The sequence below is a fragment of the Apium graveolens genome, chromosome 2 (genome assembly GCF_009905375.1).
Source record: "Apium graveolens cultivar Ventura chromosome 2, ASM990537v1, whole genome shotgun sequence".
Classification (NCBI taxonomy): Eukaryota; Viridiplantae; Streptophyta; class Magnoliopsida; order Apiales; family Apiaceae; genus Apium; species Apium graveolens.
Genome location: NC_133648.1, coordinates 205891445 through 205911576, shown reverse-complemented (window position 1 = coordinate 205911576; position 20132 = coordinate 205891445). Strand labels below are relative to the sequence as shown.

Genomic DNA, 20132 nt, shown 5'->3' with positions numbered 1-20132 from the left:
CTGGGCTGCTAAAAAATTGGATTGGGCAGCTAAATTTTAGATAGATAGATAGAGGTGGGAAGTGAAATATTCAGACAAAAGGAAGTGGAAAATAATTTCAGGGATTCACTTTTATTTTATTTGGAAAAACTCGCCTCTCTCCTTCTTCATTCACTGGCCTTCTTTATTGTCTTTTTTTTGTTGTGGAATTTAGTTGTGGGAAGCAAGATGATGCAAGCTGGTCTCCTGGTGCATCTACGACATTAAAAGATTTGTGTTAAAATTGGGACACAATAATGTTACTGGAAGCATTCCTTCTAGTTTTAGAGGGTTATAGTTTATCGGAGTTCTTGATATGTCTCATAATAATCTTGATTCTTATGTCCTTGTATGCATATACTTGTTAATTCTTAATTTTTTGCTCGGAGATAATAATTTTCTCTGTGTTTTTTTCTCTTTCTTGCTTTTCTTTTGTTCATCTATCCACTCTTTATATACTTTGGTTTAATTTATTTGATATTTACTTACATGGGATTGTTCTTTATATGTTTAATTTGATGTTGGTCTTTGACATTTGAGGTAATTTGGTGTTTTTTTTAAATTATTGCATTTTTTATCCAACCGCAAAGACACCTTTAATTATTTTTGAATCAAATGAAACTCATTTTCTTTTTATTAATTAAATTTTCTTCAGGCGATGCTAGATTCTTTATAGGCCATGTTCCTAATAATGCTTGCTATATCAAAGCATAATATCATTGCTTGCTATATCAAAGCATAAGATTTGGAAGCAGCGGATAGTGAATTGCTTAAAATTTTGGGCCATATGGTAAGGGCAAAAGCAGGTAATTCCCTTGTGCCATTTCTTCTTTTATTCTTGTCATGTTGGTTCAACAAATGTTCACAAGATATTACATCCAGGTTGTTCTGTACCGAACGTGTCAAACACTGTTTGCAAAAATTTTGGCTAGCCTTTGAGCTAGAATCATATTCTGTTACACTTTGAATCTTATCTCTACCGACATCTGGTACCATATTTCACTCCCCAACCACATTATATTTTATACACGTAATATGTTGGGCTTTGCTGGGCTTAGTAATCTAAACGTAGTCCAAGTCCACTTCATGTAATGAATAAGCAGCGTGTATATCGCTCAGAAGAATAAGTCATCAAGAGGTGGCGAGTTGTTGGAGTCTAGTGGAGGAAAAGTAGCAGTGTAGTTCCTAGTTTGTAGGAGTCTTGGATAGCTGTTAGTTTTTGATTATATGTAATCTGTATGCACTTCTAATTCAAGTAGTTTTTCCAGTTTATCCATTTCAGTAAATCAAGTGTGTGTCTGTTATTTACTATTACGTATATTGTCTTCATTTGGTATCAGAGCTTTGAGTCTTCAACATCCAACACAGCAGATCGATCATGGAACCCAGCAAATCTAAAGAGACATCCTCCTCATTCGGTCTGAGCTACCCAATGCTCTCAAAAACCAACTATACTGCTTGGGCGCTGAAAATGACTGTGTTCATGCAAGCGCATGGAGTATGGGAAGCCATTGAACCAAAGGATCCCAAAGCTGCCATTGAAGAAAAGATGGACAAGAGAGCTTTGGCCATAATTTATCAGGGTATACCTGAAGATCTTCTGTTGTCTCTGGCCACAAAGAAGACCTCCAAAGAAGCATGGGAGGCCATTAAGACGTTATGTTTGGGAGCTGACAAGGTCAAGAAGGCACGAGCTCAGACGCTTAAAGCAGAATTTGAGTCAATTATGATGAAAGAAACAGACCGATTGGATGATTTCTGTATGAGGTTGAACAGCCTGGTGACGAATATTCGTGCATTGGGCGAGACGGTGGAGGAAACGTATGTAGTCAAAAAATTATTGAGAGCTGTACCGGCTAAGTTTCTGCAAATCGCTTCAGCGATAGAGCAGTTTGGTGATCTGGAATCCATGTCAGTTGAGGAGATCGTGGGATCGCTCAAAGCACATGAAGAACGAATCAAGGGACAAGATGACAACAACAATAACCAACAGCTCCTGTTAACCGAGGATGAATGGGTTAAACGGGAAGGGACTGAGAAAAAACTGCTACTTACTAGAGATGAATGGTTGAAAAGAACGAATAAGAGTGGAGTCTATGAAAACTGCAGCAAAGATGGTCGAAACACTCGTGACAGGAGCAGAGTTCGATGTTACAATTGTCTCAACCTTGGGCACTACGCTGCAGAATGCAGGAAGCCTAAACGAGATCGAGAACAAAAAGGAGAGGCCAACTTGGCACAGATAAATGATGAAGAGCCAGCCTTACTAGTAGCAGAGATTGAGCAGAACACAAGGGAAACGGTGATGCTGCATGTTGGTGACTCACGAGCCGTGACTGACGTGGGTAAAGAAATTGAGGCTAAGATCGAAGCAAACATGTGGTATTTAGACAACGGTGCAAGTAATCATATGACTGGGCACCGCGAAAAGTTTGCTGAGTTAGACGAGGGAGTGACTGGCCAAGTCAAATTCGGAGACGGTTCCACGGTGCACATAAAGGGGGTTGGATCGATAAAGATACACTACAAAAATGGTGAAGAGAAGGAACTTAAAAATGTGTACTTCATTCCCAATCTTCGAAGCAACATAATTAGCCTGGGGCAGCTATCTGAGGAGGGCAACAAGGTAGTTATTGATGGTGATCAGCTGCGAGTCCATGACACAAAGCATAGACTGTTAATGAGAGTTCAACGCTCCTCGAACAGACTATATAAAATATATATATCAGAAGTAAAGGAAAAGGCGTGCCTACTTACGAAGACAGAAGATAGTACAAGACTATGGCATCTACGTTTTGGTCATGTAAATTACCAGGCAATGACGGACATGTCAAAAGCTGGAATGGTGAATGGACTACCGGTGCTGAAAATACCAAATGAATTGTGCAATGGATGTCTTCTCTCAAAACAAACACGTAAGCCTTTCCCTTCTGAATCAAATTTCTCTACACAAGTTCCCTTAGCACTAGTACATGGAGATATTTGTGGTCCCATTTCCCCTCCTACCCCAGCTGGAAATAGATATTTCCTATTGCTTGTAGATGACTTTACTCGCATGATGTGGGTTTATATGATCAAAACCAAAGATGAGGCACTTACAGTGTTCAAGAAATTCAAGGCCTTAGTTGAAAAAACCACATTCCCAGGGATCAAAGTGCTGCGTACTGACCGAGGAGGAGAATTTTGCTCAAGTGCTTTTACTAAATTCTGTGAAGAAGCTGGGATTACACGTCATTATACCGCACCATACTCTCCTCAACAAAATGGAGTTGTTGAGAGACGCAACAGAACTGTGGTTGCTATGGCTCGAAGTATGTTGAAAGAAATGAATGTTCCTTCAATCATGTGGGGAGAGGCTGTGCGACACGCGGTATATGTATTGAACAGACTTCCCACTAGAAGCTTGACAAGAAAGACACCATATGAGGCCTGGTTTCAGAAAAAGCCATTTGTCGACTACCTACGAGTTTTTGGCTGTGTTGCCCACGTGAAAGTGCCCAGCGTACAAGTTGCCAAGTTAGATGATCGGAGCAAACAAATGGTGCATTTGGGGAGAGAACCCGGCACAAAGGCATATCGCCTTTACGACCCTTCTACAGGAAAAATAAATGTAAGTCGGGACGTAGTGTTTGATGAAAAACAGGAGTGGCCATGGAATGACTCGACAACAGAGAGTGCTGCACATAACACTGGTGCTTTCACATTGGTAGACACAGAGCTAATTGACGAAGAATCTGGCAGTAATGAAATCACTCGAAACTCCAGCCACACTTCATTCGATAATAATACACCAGAGTCTCCAAACTCGAGTCTTTCAGATAAAACAACAACACCTACCTCAGAAAGTACAGGCTCGAGTTTTAGCAACGTAAATTCTGCCACCAGTACTGAAAGTACTGCACCCCTGAGATACAGATCATTACACGATGTATATGATAATACTGAAATAGTGGAACTAGCAGATGAGCTGCTACTGTTGAGAGTTAATGACCCGGTCACGTATGATCAAGCAGTTAAAGAAAAATCGTGGCGAGATGCAATGCAAAGTGAGATTGAAGCCATTGAAAAGAACGACACCTGGGTGCTAACAGACCTACCACAAGGCCACAACGCCATTGATTTGAAATGGGTCTATAAGCTCAAGAAGGATATAAATGGAGAGGTAATCAAACATAAAGCCCGTTTGGTTGCAAAGGGCTACGTTCAAAAATACGGTATTGATTATGAAGAAGTATTCGCCCCAGTAACAAGAATGGAGACTGTGCGATTACTTCTTGCTTTAGCAGCCAAATGCAACTGGGAAGTCCACCACCTCGATGTCAAGTCTGTTTTCTTGAATGGGGAACTGCAGGAGGAAGTATATATCTCACAACCTCGAGGCTTCGTGAAAGCCGGGCAAGAAAACAAAGTGTATCGACTACTCAAAGCATTGTATGGGCTTCGCCAAGCTCCTCGAGCATGGTATGCACAGCTGAATAAATGTTTGCAACGTCTAGGTTTTGTCAAATGTCCTTTCGAACACGCTGTATGTACTCGAAAGGAAGGGAGAGATTCATTGATCATTGGAGTCTACGTAGATGATATCCTCATTACCGGTACCACTGTTACAAACATCGTGCGATTCAAGGACCAAATGAGCAAGGAGTTTGATATGACAGACTTGGGCAAGCTTTCATATTATCTCGGGTTGGAAGTCGAACAGGGACAAGGCTTTATTCAGATTAAGCAAACTGCGTATGCTAAGAAGTTGCTCGAGAAATCTGGTATGCGAGATTGTAATGCAGTGAAGTACCCGATGGAATTCAAGCTACAGCTGACTAAGGATGAACATGGCGAACCAGTAAACCCAACAGAATTCAAGTCTATTGTTGGGGGTCTACGTTATTTAGTGCACACCCGTCCTGATTTAGCTTATTCAGTTGGCGTAATTAGCAGGTTCATGGAACGTCCAATAGTGACACATCTAAATGCAGCAAAGAGGATCTTGCGATATGTGAAGGGAACCTTGAATTTTGGTTTAACATACACTCAAGGCCAGGGTAATTATCTGTTATCAGGATTCTCCGACAGTGATCTAGCCGGGAATGTTGATGACCGGAAAAGTACGGGTGGAGTGGCGTTTTATTTAGATGAAAGTCTTATCACATGGATCTCTCAGAAGCAACGCTGTGTCGCCCTATCCTCTTGTGAGGCAGAATTTATGGCTGCAACGGCTGCAGCATGCCAGGGAATATGGTTGCAGAGGGTTCTCAATCAAATTTGTAATGTGAAGATTGGTCCTGTGACTCTGTACATTGACAATAGATCAGCTATCGACTTGGCGAAAAACCCAGTGTTCCATGGAAGAAGCAAACACATAGATATTCGATATCACTTTATAAGAGAATGCGTGGAGCAAGGATTGATAATCGTTAAGCATGTTAAAACTGATGAGCAACGTGCAGACATTCTCACAAAGGCGTTATCAGTGGGGAAGTTTGAGAAAATGAGGAAGTTACTCGGTGTCAAAGATACTGCAGGAGCTGGGCTTTACTGATCGTCCAGGAATGCGTTTAGATTAAGGGAGAGTATGTTGGGCTTTGCTGGGCTTAGTAATCTAAACGTAGTCCAAGTCCACTTCATGTAATGAATAAGCAGCGTGTATATCGCTCAGAAGAATAAGTCATCAAGAGGTGGCGAGTTGTTGGAGTCTAGTGGAGGAAAAGTAGCAGTGTAGTTCCTAGTTTGTAGGAGTCTTGGATAGCTGTTAGTTTTTGATTATATGTAATCTGTATGCACTTCTAATTCAAGTAGTTTTTCCAGTTTATCCATTTCAGTAAATCAAGTGTGTGTCTGTTATTTACTATGCACACATGCCTACATATAGCAAGTTGCATTAAGCTACCAATCATCCCTTCTGTTCATCTATATCTGTCTTCGCTTCTTGGTTAGATTATGATGGTAAGAACTCTATCTTGTCGATCAATTATATTTTCATTTTACGAATCACTGAGTCTTATTACACTATAAGGTTTTGTCTATTTGCCCTTGATCCTTTGTCTTCGACATATTTTTAATCTCTTAATCTATATAGGATGTTGGTGGGAATGATCAGAGTAATAATAGAAAGAAGATAAGATTTGTAGCTAGACCCTGGGGAGGCAGTGGCAGTGCAAGCTGGGATGATGGAGTTCATAGCTGAGTCAGAGAAATCAAACTCATATACGATAATTCCATAGTTTCTATTCGTGTGACTTATGACAAACATGGAAAGCTGTTTTGCTTTTAAGTTTTCAGTTTCACTTAATATTTCCATGCTTAACGATTTAAGACTCGTTTGACTAAACTTTTATCAGGCTTGCGCTTTAGCTAATTTATTTAGGCATAATTTGAATTTCATTCCATGCAATTGTATCGTCATTGATGTTCAAATATAGATTAAGCTACAACTTCCTGATGAGTACTTGGTGGGTATGAGTGGACACTACAGTCCAGTGATCAACAGTGGAACTCCGGTGAGGTGTTTTCAATAGCCTATAAGGTGTTCCACTTATTCTATCCCATGCATTTGTGTGATTTTTTATAATCTATGATATACCAAAATTGATAAGCGAATCAGGCCACAGAAATAACAAAGCAAATAATAAAGAAACACAGAATAAGAAGATTATTTCATTTCCCTGTTGCATAGAGATGAGCCAATCATAATTTGCTTAGATTACAGAGCCTATGATTAGAATGAATCTAAAACTCCCTTGGATTATGGGGCCCTCTCAGCTTTACACTTTAAAGTTCAAGTCTAGGAAAATAAAATCAGAAGCTTATATGTACAGGAATTAATCATAGAATCAGAAGCATACAATCTGAGCCTAACTTATTGCTTTGGTGAAATTAGTGTAACATATTTAAATATCTGGTGCATTTTTAAACCAGCTTATGTTATATAATTCACCAACATTCCAACTTCAGGTCTGTGATCAGCCTTTTCCAAATTTTCTGTAAAGGTAACTTTTGATCTTCATATATATACCTGTATATTTCCACATAGTTGTTTGTGTAGATGAAGACCATATATTTGTATAATTTAACATCTTTTTTTCTGTGCTGATATAATAAAGATGGGATAGAATAAGTGATCACATAAATATCCCATGCTAATGCTTACAAGTAAAATTTAAAATAAGTACAGATGTATAGTACAAGGTTTAGATTTGAGCTTTGGTCTGGGCTTCTAATTTCCTAGTTATAGCATAGAAAGAGCTTTGATTATTGAAAGGCCCGTTTAAATAATCTCAATTGACTTTTTCAGGTCTAGTTATCTTTGGACTATATTGTTAAATTTACTGATATTTTTTTAATATATATGTAAAATTCCAAAATTCGGTATTAAAGATAAAATGATATATAAAAACTAAGAGTAAGTACTTGTATTTTTGGAAATAAAAAAATATATGTATACTTTTTACGGGAAAGAAATACTTATGTTTACAAATAAGAGATTGTTAGGTAGTTGGTCCTTGAAAATAAATCTTTAACATGAATAAATAATTCTTTTTAAATGAGTTATACATGTTCAGGATGATAAACAGATGGTAAAGAATCTTCAAAAAAAAATAATTCTTTACATTTACAATGGAAAGAAGCAAAAAGTGTATAAGATGAGTTATTTAATTTAATATACGGTTTAAAATAATTTTTCTTTAAATTTAAGTTTGTTTATGTTGTTCTATTTTCTATATATTGTAACATAAAGTATCTGTAAACAGGATGTTTCTGGCCAGGCAGGCCCAAAGCAAACTGAAGAACCTGGTAAATCCATGAACAACTCTAGGGTTCTGTGCTGATACGATAAAGATGGTATGTTTTCTTATTTTGATTTACAATTAATTTAGGAAATTAGATTCTTATACTAATATGAAAAGCCATCAGGCTTGCAGAGAGAATTGAGTTTTATATATTTTTTTTGTTTGTACATGGAGCTTTGTCACTTGATATTGGTAGATTTCTGAAAGGATACAACATAGGGATTATTTCTTATGTGGTAATTATTTGTTATTCAGACATCTAGGTTTTTGATCTTATATTTTGTATTCATAAAGTTAAGTACGGTGACTAATTGAATTTTCTCAGAAGCCGGTGTACATAGCAGAAAAACTTTAACAGGAAGCTCTATGATGAAGTTGTCAGGGTTAAGAAGGTTCAAGAAAACGTGAGCTTGGTCCTGCAGAAATTACTTGAAGCAAACCCCGGGTTGAATATTGACATAGCTCAGATTTTTGGGACAATTTCAGGTGACACGGGAGCTGATGGTACTCCTCTTACCGGTGGCCGTAGCACTTAGACCATTTATTATCTCTATTCTATGTTATTTTCAATGACTTGTATACTTTTGCGTTATCTTGCACGTTTAGTTCTTAGCAAGATTACTTGTATTTCTTACGTTATGTTTCGGTGTGATGGATTATAATGGATGGTTGGACATAATGTAATGGTTGGATATGTAGTTAAGACTGGTTGGACGAACTGAATTTGTTGTGAATGTTGTTGAATTTATGGGAAATCAAGTATTTAAAAAGTATGTTTCAATTTTTTACAGTTTAGGTGTTGCAATAGCCTATTAGTATGTTGCAATAGGGTGCTAATTATACACATAAATTTCTTTTTTGCAACATTAAAGGTGTTGAAATAGGTGTGTTGCAATAGATGATAAAGGGCCCCCTAGTGGGCCCCAGAATTGGTTGTGAATGTTGTTGAATTTACGGGAAATCAGGTATTTAAAAAGTATGTTTCAATTTTTTACAGTTTAGGTGTTGCAATAGCCTATTAGTAGGTTGTAATAGGGTGCTAATTATACACATAAATTTCTTTTTTGCAACATTAAAGATGTTAAAATAGGTGTGTTGCAATAGATGATAAAGGGCTCCCCAGTGGGCCCCATTTTTTGTCAATTAGTATATCTCTTGCAATACCAAGTATGTGTTGCTATACTCTGAATATCCTGTTGCAAATGATATCTATAGCAACATACCTTGTTGTGTTGCTATAAATTGACACTTTTATAAGGTTAGATACCTATAGTGACGACCTTAGACCCAACACCGAAAAAGTGTTGCAATAGACCTATTTTTGCATATAACAACAGTTTTAGGGGTCTATAGCAACACATTTTTTGTGTTGGTTAAAGCCATCTATGGCGTAGTGTCCTCATCTGCATCTAGAAAGTTATGTAATAGTTATAATTTTGTTGCATACCTTACACATGCATGCACTAAAGTTAAAGTAGAATCTGTTACATTTTCTAGTGTGCGTGTCATGCCTAACATGCCTAGTTTTCATGAGCTCTGTGGCATAGTTGGTTGTATGCCATGTGTATTTGTTACCATGTTTGAGTATTTTAAAGCTTTTTATGCAACTGCTAGCACTTGCACTGTCACTAAAACAAGCATGAGTAATGAGCACACACAGCCAAAGACTGTAGTACCTCATGTCTCTAAGTCTGAAAATACTGTTGAGACTAGCACTGAGAAGAAATCAGTCAAAGTAAAATCTAAGCCTGTTAAGGTTTCATTTATTGATTATGTTTCTACCCGTAAACCTTCAGGACCCAAGAAAACTTGGGTACCAAAGTCTTCTTAATCAATCTATGTTTGCAGGGTAAGGTTTGAAAGGAAAAGATCATGTGGATTCTGGACAGTGGGTGTTCTAGGCACATAACAAGAGAAAAGTCCCTGATCACAGGTGTGGTTGAGAAAACTAGCCCTATAGTTACCTTTGGAGATAACAGCAAAGGATTTACTACGGGATATGGCAATTTAAAAATTGGGAATGTCATTATTGAAAACGTATCTCTTGTGGAAGGATTAAAGCATAATCTTCTGAGTATCAGTCAGTTTTATGACAAAGGATACAATGTTGACTTCATACCAGAAAGGTGTTCGATCAAACACAGGAAATATGAGAAGCTTGATTTATAGGGAGTGAGGAAAGGCAATATGTTTATAGCTGACTTGAAGTCTACCTGTGATGGAGTAATGAGGTGTTTCTACAGCAAAGCTTCATCATAACAAAGTTGACTATGGCACAAGAAGCTCTCGCACTTGAATTTCAAAATAATGAACTCTTTGGTAAAAAGGGAGTTGGTGAGAGGTTTACCAAAGATGGAATTATATCAAGAAGGACTCTTTGTGCAAGCACGATTGATTGGATTAGCCAACCCAGAGCCCGATATTTTTAAAAAAACACATCGGCCAACGTAATTTTAAAAACAATAGCATATTCCTCTGTATCTCATAAACAATAGTTAGTTATACTAACTATAACGGCTGCCAATATATCTCGCGGTAACAAAAATGTATTGTTAAAGCATGTAAAAAAGGGAAGTCACGGAAAGCATCACATAGAAGCAAGGAAATGGCAAGCATAACTGAACCTCTTTAGTTAATTTACATGGATTTATTTGGTCCAGTAAATGTGTTATCACTATCAAGGAAAAGATATGCTTTAGTGATAGTCGATGATTACTCGATGTCACGCCCCCAACTTAAACAGCAAATTAAATATAGCTATTACAAAATTTTAAAAGAGATGACACAACCAAATCCAAGATCTTACAGTTTAGGGTTTGGAACAGCCCAACACTACCAACTATTACATCTGATTTTGAATACTGAGTCCTCACACAAACTACTATAACTTATTATACCTGAGCTCGAACATAAGCATTAGCATCACAGGTCTTACGGGCAGTCTGCTTGAATCTAACCATAGCTGCTAGCTGTAATGTCAGGGTAAAGCAAGGAGTGAGCCAAATGCTCAACAAGTGCTAACAGTACGACACAAAATATAAATCGAGATATACATTAAAGAATGACAATGGAAAGACATAACCAATGGTAATGAGAGATAAAACTGTGTGAGATGGCATCATTTTGCTTGTATCAAAACAATTTTAAAATCATGTCTTAATCAAAATCATTTTATGACGCTACGGATTACAGCCGGTGATCAGCCACGAAGTAATCCCGAACCTCGCTGGGTTCTAATACATTAACGGGAATCCCTAGGCAACTTTTAAGCCTAATATAAGTGTGGAAAGGACTCGCGTCTCAGTCCAGATCCATTATTCAAGGAAAACATTTATCCCCCTTTGGGACTGAAAACCCACATTTTATTTATTTCAAAAACTGATGCCGAATTATAACAAAATCTCTTTTAACAGTAAACATTTTTATTAAGGGAATATAGATCAACTCGAAACACGGGAAATATGGTACTAAATCTCAGGGCCATGATTCACAAAACTATACTCTATTAAAGTAACTGAATGGTTTTCATATCTCAAAGATTTAAACAAGGGAATTCAATGAGGCTATTTGGATATTATAAAAGGGTAATGCCAAATTGGGCTTTAAGCAATGGTTTCTCATCAAGGTTCAAGTGCTGGATCATCAAGAAGGTAGGCTTCATGAATACTAAGGGTGTTAGGGTATGCAGAAATGATCTTTAACTCAGGATATATCAGAATTGTCAAGCTTTAGGATAAGAAAGAGGGTATCAATCAATGAGGAATCACGTTGGTAAGTATCTGACTATCAGAGTTCAAGGTAAGGTTTTATAGGGGTTCAAGTTTCAGGGTGAGATATTAATACTTAGGAATCATTAGCATGTTAATCAAGAGGATCAATCAAGTATTATAACAACTCTTTATTTTATCATGGCATTCAACTATCATGAAAAGACTTTTGAACTACTTGCAATACGTACTCGAGGGTTCATGGCATCTCTATATAATTCAAAGATAAACATAAGATACGCTTGATTTAATATATCAAATGACATAGGATAGTTGTAGCAATGTATGAACTATTAGCAGTAAATACGAAGGTCAAGTTGAATCACTTGCCTTGAGAAAGGCTGGTCTGGTCTGACTGGTAGGAGCAACTGGAGCTTCACTCGACTTTTATGGAAAGTTTTCCCTCATCTCGAGATCCTACATAATAATAATAATCCTCATTATAATATATTCTTACCATCTTAACCTATTTACAACTTGAAATTAAACACGGATGGCACTTAGGCCTATACGTACTTAATTTTATATTCACTTTTAAATTACAAAAGTACACACATAGCCACATATTCACATATCATATATTAACAGCAAATAACACCATATATACCATAATGCAACACTAGGCTTGGATGATCTCGACTCACCACTTAAGTCACTTGGTCGCTAAACTAGACAAGGTCTTCTAATTTTGGCTTCCTAACTCGATGTGCCTTTCCTAAATTATCCAAAACCTATTGACCCTCACTTATGCCTTTAGCTCTACTGACCTTATACCATCTTATAACTATGGTGGTCGACCTAATACTCACCTCTAAGTGTTCTAAAACTATGTGATAAGTGAAAGCGCTCACTGGTGCAAATTTCAAAATGACAACTATGGTTTCTTGAGTGCATTAGACACTCTTAAACTACAAGTTTTCCTTCAAAACTTTTACACAAGACTCTCCTGACCTAAGGGCATCTCACAAACTTGATGTGGCTCAAGGGCCTGGCTTGGGCCTTCTTGGGCCTAAGCTAAAAGTCCAAGGTTCCCCTGTTTTTTCTGGGCAGAAAACGCCCTGACTTGAATTAACTTGTGACACATGGTTCTAACTCATATCCTATAAAATATGGTTGGAAAAACTTCTCTGACACTCCCTCTAACTAAGGCCCAATAGGGCCTAATGAGGGCCTACCCATGACATGGTCAAATCTTCCTATTTCTAAGTTGCAACAAAACTGTCCCCTGCTGGACAGATTTTGTTATTCTACTTGTGCACCTAACCAAAAGAAATGCAAACCTCCAACCAACTCCTAAAACCTTTTATATACTCCCAATACTAACTTCTGGTATCTTGGACCTCAAAGTGCACATCAATGACATGGTCAAAACTCACTCTAAACCTCAGAGTACTAAACTGATTTTCTGCAGAAACTATAACTCTCATTTTCCAAGGTTTTGACTTGACAAACTCAACTAACAACAACTCAATACTTAAACCAAGACTTATACATGGTATTCTACTGAATTAACTCCCTTATTCTCAAAATAACCTTGGGTGAGATCATCCTTACCTAAGGTACAATTATGGCAAAACAAAAGAGATCACTTTTCTCTACTCACCAATCATTAAGTTTTTGAAACCACAAGATATGTATTTTATAAAAGATAACCATGAATTATTACCATGAAACAAGAAGCATAAATCAATATTAACACATTATTCCTACTAAAATTAAGGCTCACTAAAAAAATCTTTCCAAATGATCAAAATCTTATAACATTCTAATAGAAATCCACATGCATGCATGTCCTCGGGTTTTGCAAACCAAAACAACATATTTTCTACATATATTCTACCATAAAATTAACATGCAAGCCTAGAATAAGCTATATCTAGATGATCACTTAGCATGCAAGGAGTTTTATCAAATTTTCACCACAAAATTCAAGTCATTATCACATAAACATGCAAAATTTGAGCAAAATAACAAGAATGATCTCAAGGACCATTCATTCGGCTCCCATATAGTCATGGCCGAATGAAATGGATGGGAATGGCCATTTAATCATCAAGAGTTTCCTTCTCAAGACTTGGCACTTATCCAATCCTTGTAGTCCTCTCAAAAACAACCCTAAACTCACAAGAATCAAGGTTGTATTTTGAGTTTCACTAAAACTTTTACATGCAACCTTTAAACTTAAACTTTCTACTCAAAACTCTTTGAAATATGAGTGATCATGGTATGGGAAGTAACATTTACTTGTGTAAAGAGTGGAAGCTTGGTTGAGGATTGAAGAAAAAAAATGGGGAGGGGGGTTTCGGCTTTTAGCCGAGAGTGAGAGGGGAGAGCCGAGAGGAGGGAGAAGGGAGGGAGGAGAGAGTGAGGTGTGGGTGGAGTATGAGAATGATCATGACATTTGCTTGTTTTTATGGTATTTGATTTGACAAAATTTGAGTGGAAAGGAGATTTGACAAGTCTATCCCTCCACTTATACTTGGTGCATTTTGCATGCAAGGGTAAAGAAGGAAATTGGCTAGAGAAATAAGAATTAGTGGGGTTGGAATTGTCCTCTTTGTCCTTGAAAAGAATGAGAGGGTGGTTTGCATGCAAGGGCTTTCTTGTAATTTGCTAAATATGACAACTAAAATTTATAATGATTTATTTTTATAAAATAAAATACAAGTTCAAAAATTATAAAATTTATACCATAAAATAACTTGGATTTTTACAGACTTTATAAAATCATTTTCAAAATTTGTGAACAAAATACCTTTTAAAAGAAAATTTTTCCAAGGCTTAGAGTATTCCTTATAAATCAAAAATAAAGAAATTAAATAAACTCTTGCTTTGAAAAATCATATACTACATAAAGCAAATTTATAATGCAGAAATTTTCACTCACACAAACGTACAATCATTGAATATATTTTCATTCGGCTTTAATATTACACCAAATCCACAAATAATATTACACGAAGATACCGGTCGTAACACTCGAAGTACACATGGGTGTTGTTTTTACAATCAAAGGATGAAGCACCACAAATGATAGTTGATCACATAAAGAAGATTGAGATGGAAGCGAAACTATATGTCAATATGATCAGATCATTAAATAGATCAGAGTTCAAGAATGCATTTCTTAATGAATTATGTATAGAGAAAGGTATTTCGATATAGTATTCAGCACCAAGGACTCCACAATAGAATGGAGTAGTAGAAAGGAAGAATCGTACCTTGGTTGAAGCAGCAAGGACTATGCTAAGTGAATCAAGACTTCGTACCAACTTTTGGGCTGAAGCTGTCAACACAGCGTGTTACACTCAAAATCGTACCCAGATTCATAAAGATCATGACAAGACTTCTTATGAGATTATGGCTGACAAGAGACCAACACTGAAATAATTTCATATGTTTGGGGCTAAATATTTTGTGCTTAAAACGGAAATGAGCATCTGGGAAAGTTTGATGCTAAGGCAGAAGAAGGAATATTTCTTGCCTACTCTCTGGAATTTAAATCTTACAGGGTTTATGTGATTGCTGATCAAAAGGTGATTGAAAGCCTTAATGTAACGTTCGATGATACCAAGATAGCAAGCCTTTAAAGAGAAAAGGATTATGAATCTCTGGAATTTGAAAATCTTTCAGATGATCCTTTGGATGAAGAAGAACCTGAGATTGCATGAAGAAGCTTACCAGAGCATACTATGAGATGGTGTTTATTAATGGAGAAGTAGAAATTGATCTTTTAAAAGATAGTGAACATATTATCAGTACAGATGATGAAGAGGATCTAGTCTTTAAAATTAACAATACGAAGATCAAGATCAAAGACTTCAGAGCAAGTGAATCAGATTCAATAAAGAAAGCCTTGTTGGATGTTAAAGCTTCCACATGTAAAACTGACAAGGTTGCACTGATTCTAATCATGGAGATTCTTGAAGATGTAATGAAAGAAGAATCTGCCAATGATACCAAGAGGGTACGAGGACATCCTAAAAGGATAACTGTCTTCTTAATGGAAAGAAGGTATACATCGTTGTTTGATCTTATTCCCAAATGCTCCAAGGTCATATATCTCCAATTGATGCTTAATAAACTGAAAAATCCACCTCCAATTAATGCACTAGAAATAGAAGCTCGTGATTCTGTGCAAGCAAAACAGGATGATCTCCTGAATTGAAGCAAAATAACATATCTTCCAGAATCAACAAGGACATCAGATCCCAGGAAGAAAGCTACCAAGAAAAAGTCTGTTCAGACTCTATCTACTCATGAAGGAGAAGGTAGTCAAGGCAAGAAGTTAAAGAAGACAAAGATAAAGAAGACTTAGATTATCTATTCAGGCTAGAGGAACACTTCTTTGTAATTTGCATTTAAGAAATCTGGAATTGTATATGTAATCCAGAATGCATTTAATATTATTCTCTATTTTCATATTGTACTTTTTCTTAATGTCAGTTGAGTTATCCTTAGGGATTTGCTTGTCAAACTCTAACAGAAAAATAGGGGGAGATTGTAAAGGATAATGTAACGTAATATGTAATCGAGGAAATATAACTCAATAAGAAACAGAAATAGATAAATAATATTAAACTGTGAAGCACAGGAACCATGCAGATGAAGACTGGATAAATACAAAGAATTAAAAGATGGAATTAATGCTCTAAGTCCGTAACCAGGTCATGGGAAGAACTTCATTAATATGTTCAAGCCTCCATAAAGAATAAAATATCAAAGGACTTTCAAAGCCAGTGAAATGATCTAATTTGAAGTATTAAAGATCAGGGGTTTAGTGAATGAAGCAATGAATAATCAACCAAGATGTATCAGTTCAAAATTGCAAAGAAAATTGAATTCAATCGATTCATATTAGTTGTTTGTGAACCAGACCAGTGCACCAAGCATCAGTTATACATAAGTTTTATTGTTGATGCAGTTTCTAAAGCTCAAAAGGTGAATAGTTCTAAGTCAATTTACTAGTGGTCGCAAGTCATGAGACCAACTCTTTCTAGTGATCGCAAGATAAAAATAGAGTCTAAGGTAAAGTTATCTTGCCTATGGTTGGATAAGGAAATGTGTCAAGAAATTGATTAAGGAGAATAATTCTCCTTTGGTCGACAGTAAAAAGAAAGAATTCTAAGGCATCTCCATTGCCTTGTAGTCACAAGTAAACACATAGAAACTCTTGTCTCTTGTGGTCGCCAGTAAGAAGTCAAGGAGATTGTACAAGAGACTATTGTAACACTGCGGTCGCAAGTAAGGAGAAAAAAAAAGAAGTAAAAAAGGTTCCCTCTGGTCGCCTGTACACCCTTGGTGAATTCATGAATCAAGAAACAAATGAATTGTATTTGTGGTCAAAAATGTGCCACCTGTCCAATTCATTTGAAAGTCTACAAAAGATGCTAAATGAAATTATTTCATTCAGTTATCTTCCTCAGCAACCAACTGCATTTTTATGAAGCTCCATTGAAGGATCTATTTATTTAAGCTTGTAAACATACTGTTGTTATGTCAAATTTATTGTAGCTAATCATTATATTGATTAGATTGTAGCAACCTCAAGGTTTATATTAATAAAATAATATATTCCTCGAATTTTTTTGTGTCTATTTTGATTCTGTATATATAACGAAGAACTTGTAACAAATTGAAAAAGATTGTAGGTATCATTTTTAACCCCCTTTCAATGATACTTTAGGACTAACACTTTCATAAGAGCCATCATATGCATGGAAGTATGAAAACTTTCCTCATCCTCAGCAGCACCAACCACAAGAGGTTCAATATGGACCACTTGTCCATCCTCATCAATCTTTAAATTTGACTGATTAAGTGTCTTAGCATCAAACAAGTCATTTACAGGAACACAGCCCTTGTCTTTTAACTCAACTCTATACCATTTAAAAACTTTTATCAACAACAAACCATAAGGCAACCCAGTACCACCCTTTGCACACAATACATCAAGCATATTCTTCAAGTTTAAATCAGCTAAATAAAAATTTCTTCCCGACAAAATCATAGCCACAACCAACACATCTTGAGCAGAAAAGTTTGAACTAATTCCTAACCTAGGATATATATTATCAATACAAAGATTGAATAATAAATGAGCCATATGCGTCACTTGTGAAGTAGGAGGAGGAATAAATAACTCAAGAGAAGAATCATCAGTAATCAATTTTAATTGATCTAAAGAAGAAAAACCCTCCAAATCTGTACGACCTCTCTTATTATGAATTTATAAAGAAGACGGGTTTTGAATCTCAAGAATAGCACTCAAAAATAACGGAGACAAGGTGATTTTTACATTCGACACCACAGACACATAGTTACCAGATTGATCAACATGCAAGTTTGAGTAAAATGATTTAATCAAGTTAGAGTAACAAAACTTAGGCATCTTGAATAAAAATGCATGGAGCCCTAAATTCGAAAACAAATCAACCAATCCACAAGATTAAAAATTTTCTCAAAAACAAGTTTACCATAGATGGCCTTTCGGATGGCAAAATTCTTAGAAATTAGACCTACGACCTCGAGTCTTTTTCCATCAGGAGTTGTCTGAAGTATCACCGAGCCTTCATCACCACTCTCACTCTGAACCACCTCATACTCGTTCTCTGATTCTTCATCAATTAACTTTCTTTTATTTCAAGAAACTGATGGAGTGGCTTCATCGCGACCACCGACTAAACCCTTATCATTAGCTCTCAATTTCTTCCTCATCGCAAGGCGCAAACCAATCATCGCTATGGTGCAGTAAGTGTATCCGTTGAGTACTAGAGAGAAAACCCTAGATCTAATTGAGGTAGAAGTGTGGAAACTGAAGAGACTAGTCGTGACTGTTTATTTTAAGGTTCTTTTTAAAATTTAAAGGGAGTATTTTTAGGAAAAATACTAAATAACCTAGATATATTCCAAAAATAACTCATTTGGATAACCAAACAAAAATAAAACTGATAGTACCCGGTTGAAGCTTATAAGCTTGAGGTTTTATGAAAATATCAGCAATTTGAGCATCAGTAGCAACAAATATCAGCTTAACCTTCCCATTTGCAACATTGTCTCTTAAGAAATGATGCCTAACATCAATATGCTTGGTTCTTAAATGATTTACAGGATTTTCAGAAATACTGATAGTACTTTTGTTGTCACAATAAATAGGAGTTTGACCACAAGAAATTCCAAAATCTTTAAGCTATTGTCTCATCCAAAGTATTTGAAAGCAACAACTACCAGCTGCCAAATATTCTCCTTCAGCTGTAGATAAAGCAACATATGTCTGCTTTTTGCTTAGCCAAAAAACAAACTATGTCCTAAATAAGCACAAACACAACTTGTACTTTTTCTATCAGTTTCACAACCTGCATAATCTGCATCACTATACCCAACAAGATCGAATGCATTTTGATCAAACTTATGCTCCAGTTACAAGATTACTTGTTCTTGCAACTGGAACATATGTTTGATCAAAATCAATGCCTTCTTGTTAATTGTATCCTTGTGCCACAAGTCTAGCCTTGTTTCTAGTGACATTTCCAAATTCATCAACTTTGTTCTTGAAAACCCCTTTAGTACCAATGACAGATACATCCTTTATGGTTCAACAAGTTCCTAAAACATCATATCTCTCAAATTGGTTGAGTTCTTCTTGCATTGCCATAGTCCAATTTTCATCATTAAGAGCTTCAATGATATTTTTTGGTTCTTCCTTTTTTAAAAAAGCTGCAAAAGCACAAATGTTTGTTGCTCCTTTTCTTGTCTTGATTCCTTCTGATCTATCACCGATAATCAATTCTGAAGGATGATTCTTCAATGTCTTTAATGACTTTGGTAGAGAATGTTGAGCTATGACTTCTTTATTTGTTCGACTCTTAAAAGGAGGTGAAAGATATTCACCATCAAACATATTTTGAAGCTTTTCAGTAACCCTATTTCCTCTTGGACCTTCCAGAGTCAGTCTAGATAACTGTTTCAAAGTTTCATCAATAGGTGAAGAAGTTCCAGCTTCTTTATTAGCTTTTGGTGTTGCATCTTTTAACTTGTCAGTTTGCTTTGAGTCAATATTCTTCACTGCCAGCTCGTTGTCAGTACCTGTACCTGCAATTTCTTCCTCTTCCCTTGGCAGATCATCATTAGTTTCTTAAAATGAAACATCAATAGATTCTTCAACAATATTTTTAGATACATTATAAACTCTATAAGCACGATTTGTTAAAGAATAACCCAAAAATATAGCTTCACAAGATTTAGAATCGAATTTACCATCCCTTTTAGAAGTTTTAAGTACAAAGCACTTTGAACCAAAGACTTTAAAATAACTAAAATTAGGTTTCTTCTTCCTCGGCAATTCATATGGAGTCTTGTTGAGTAATGGCCTAATTAGTACTCTGTTATAAACATAGCTTATTGTGTTGACAGCTTCTGCCCAAAAACTTCTTGGCAGCTTGCTTTTCTGAAGCAATGTCCTAGTTGTTTCTTGCAAAGATTTGTTCTTACATTCTACCACTCCATTCTGCTGTCGTGTACGAGGTGCATAAAATTGATGTGTAATTCCTCTTTCTTCATAATA

The 20132-nt window shown here is 36.3% G+C and overlaps 1 long non-coding RNA gene across 2 annotated transcripts; it reads left to right on the top strand.

The window, feature by feature from the left end:
* Positions 1-5858: 5858 nt before the first annotated feature.
* LOC141708081 (uncharacterized) lies at positions 5859-8520 on the top strand. 2 transcript variants are annotated; one of them, XR_012569356.1, is made up of 4 exons: positions 5859-5958; positions 6092-6538; positions 6715-7854; positions 8128-8520. It is a non-coding gene; the product is annotated as an uncharacterized LOC141708081 (long non-coding RNA). The 2 variants fall into 2 exon arrangements; XR_012569355.1 differs by having other exon boundaries at positions 6715-8520.
* The last annotated feature ends 11612 nt before the right edge of the window (positions 8521-20132 follow it).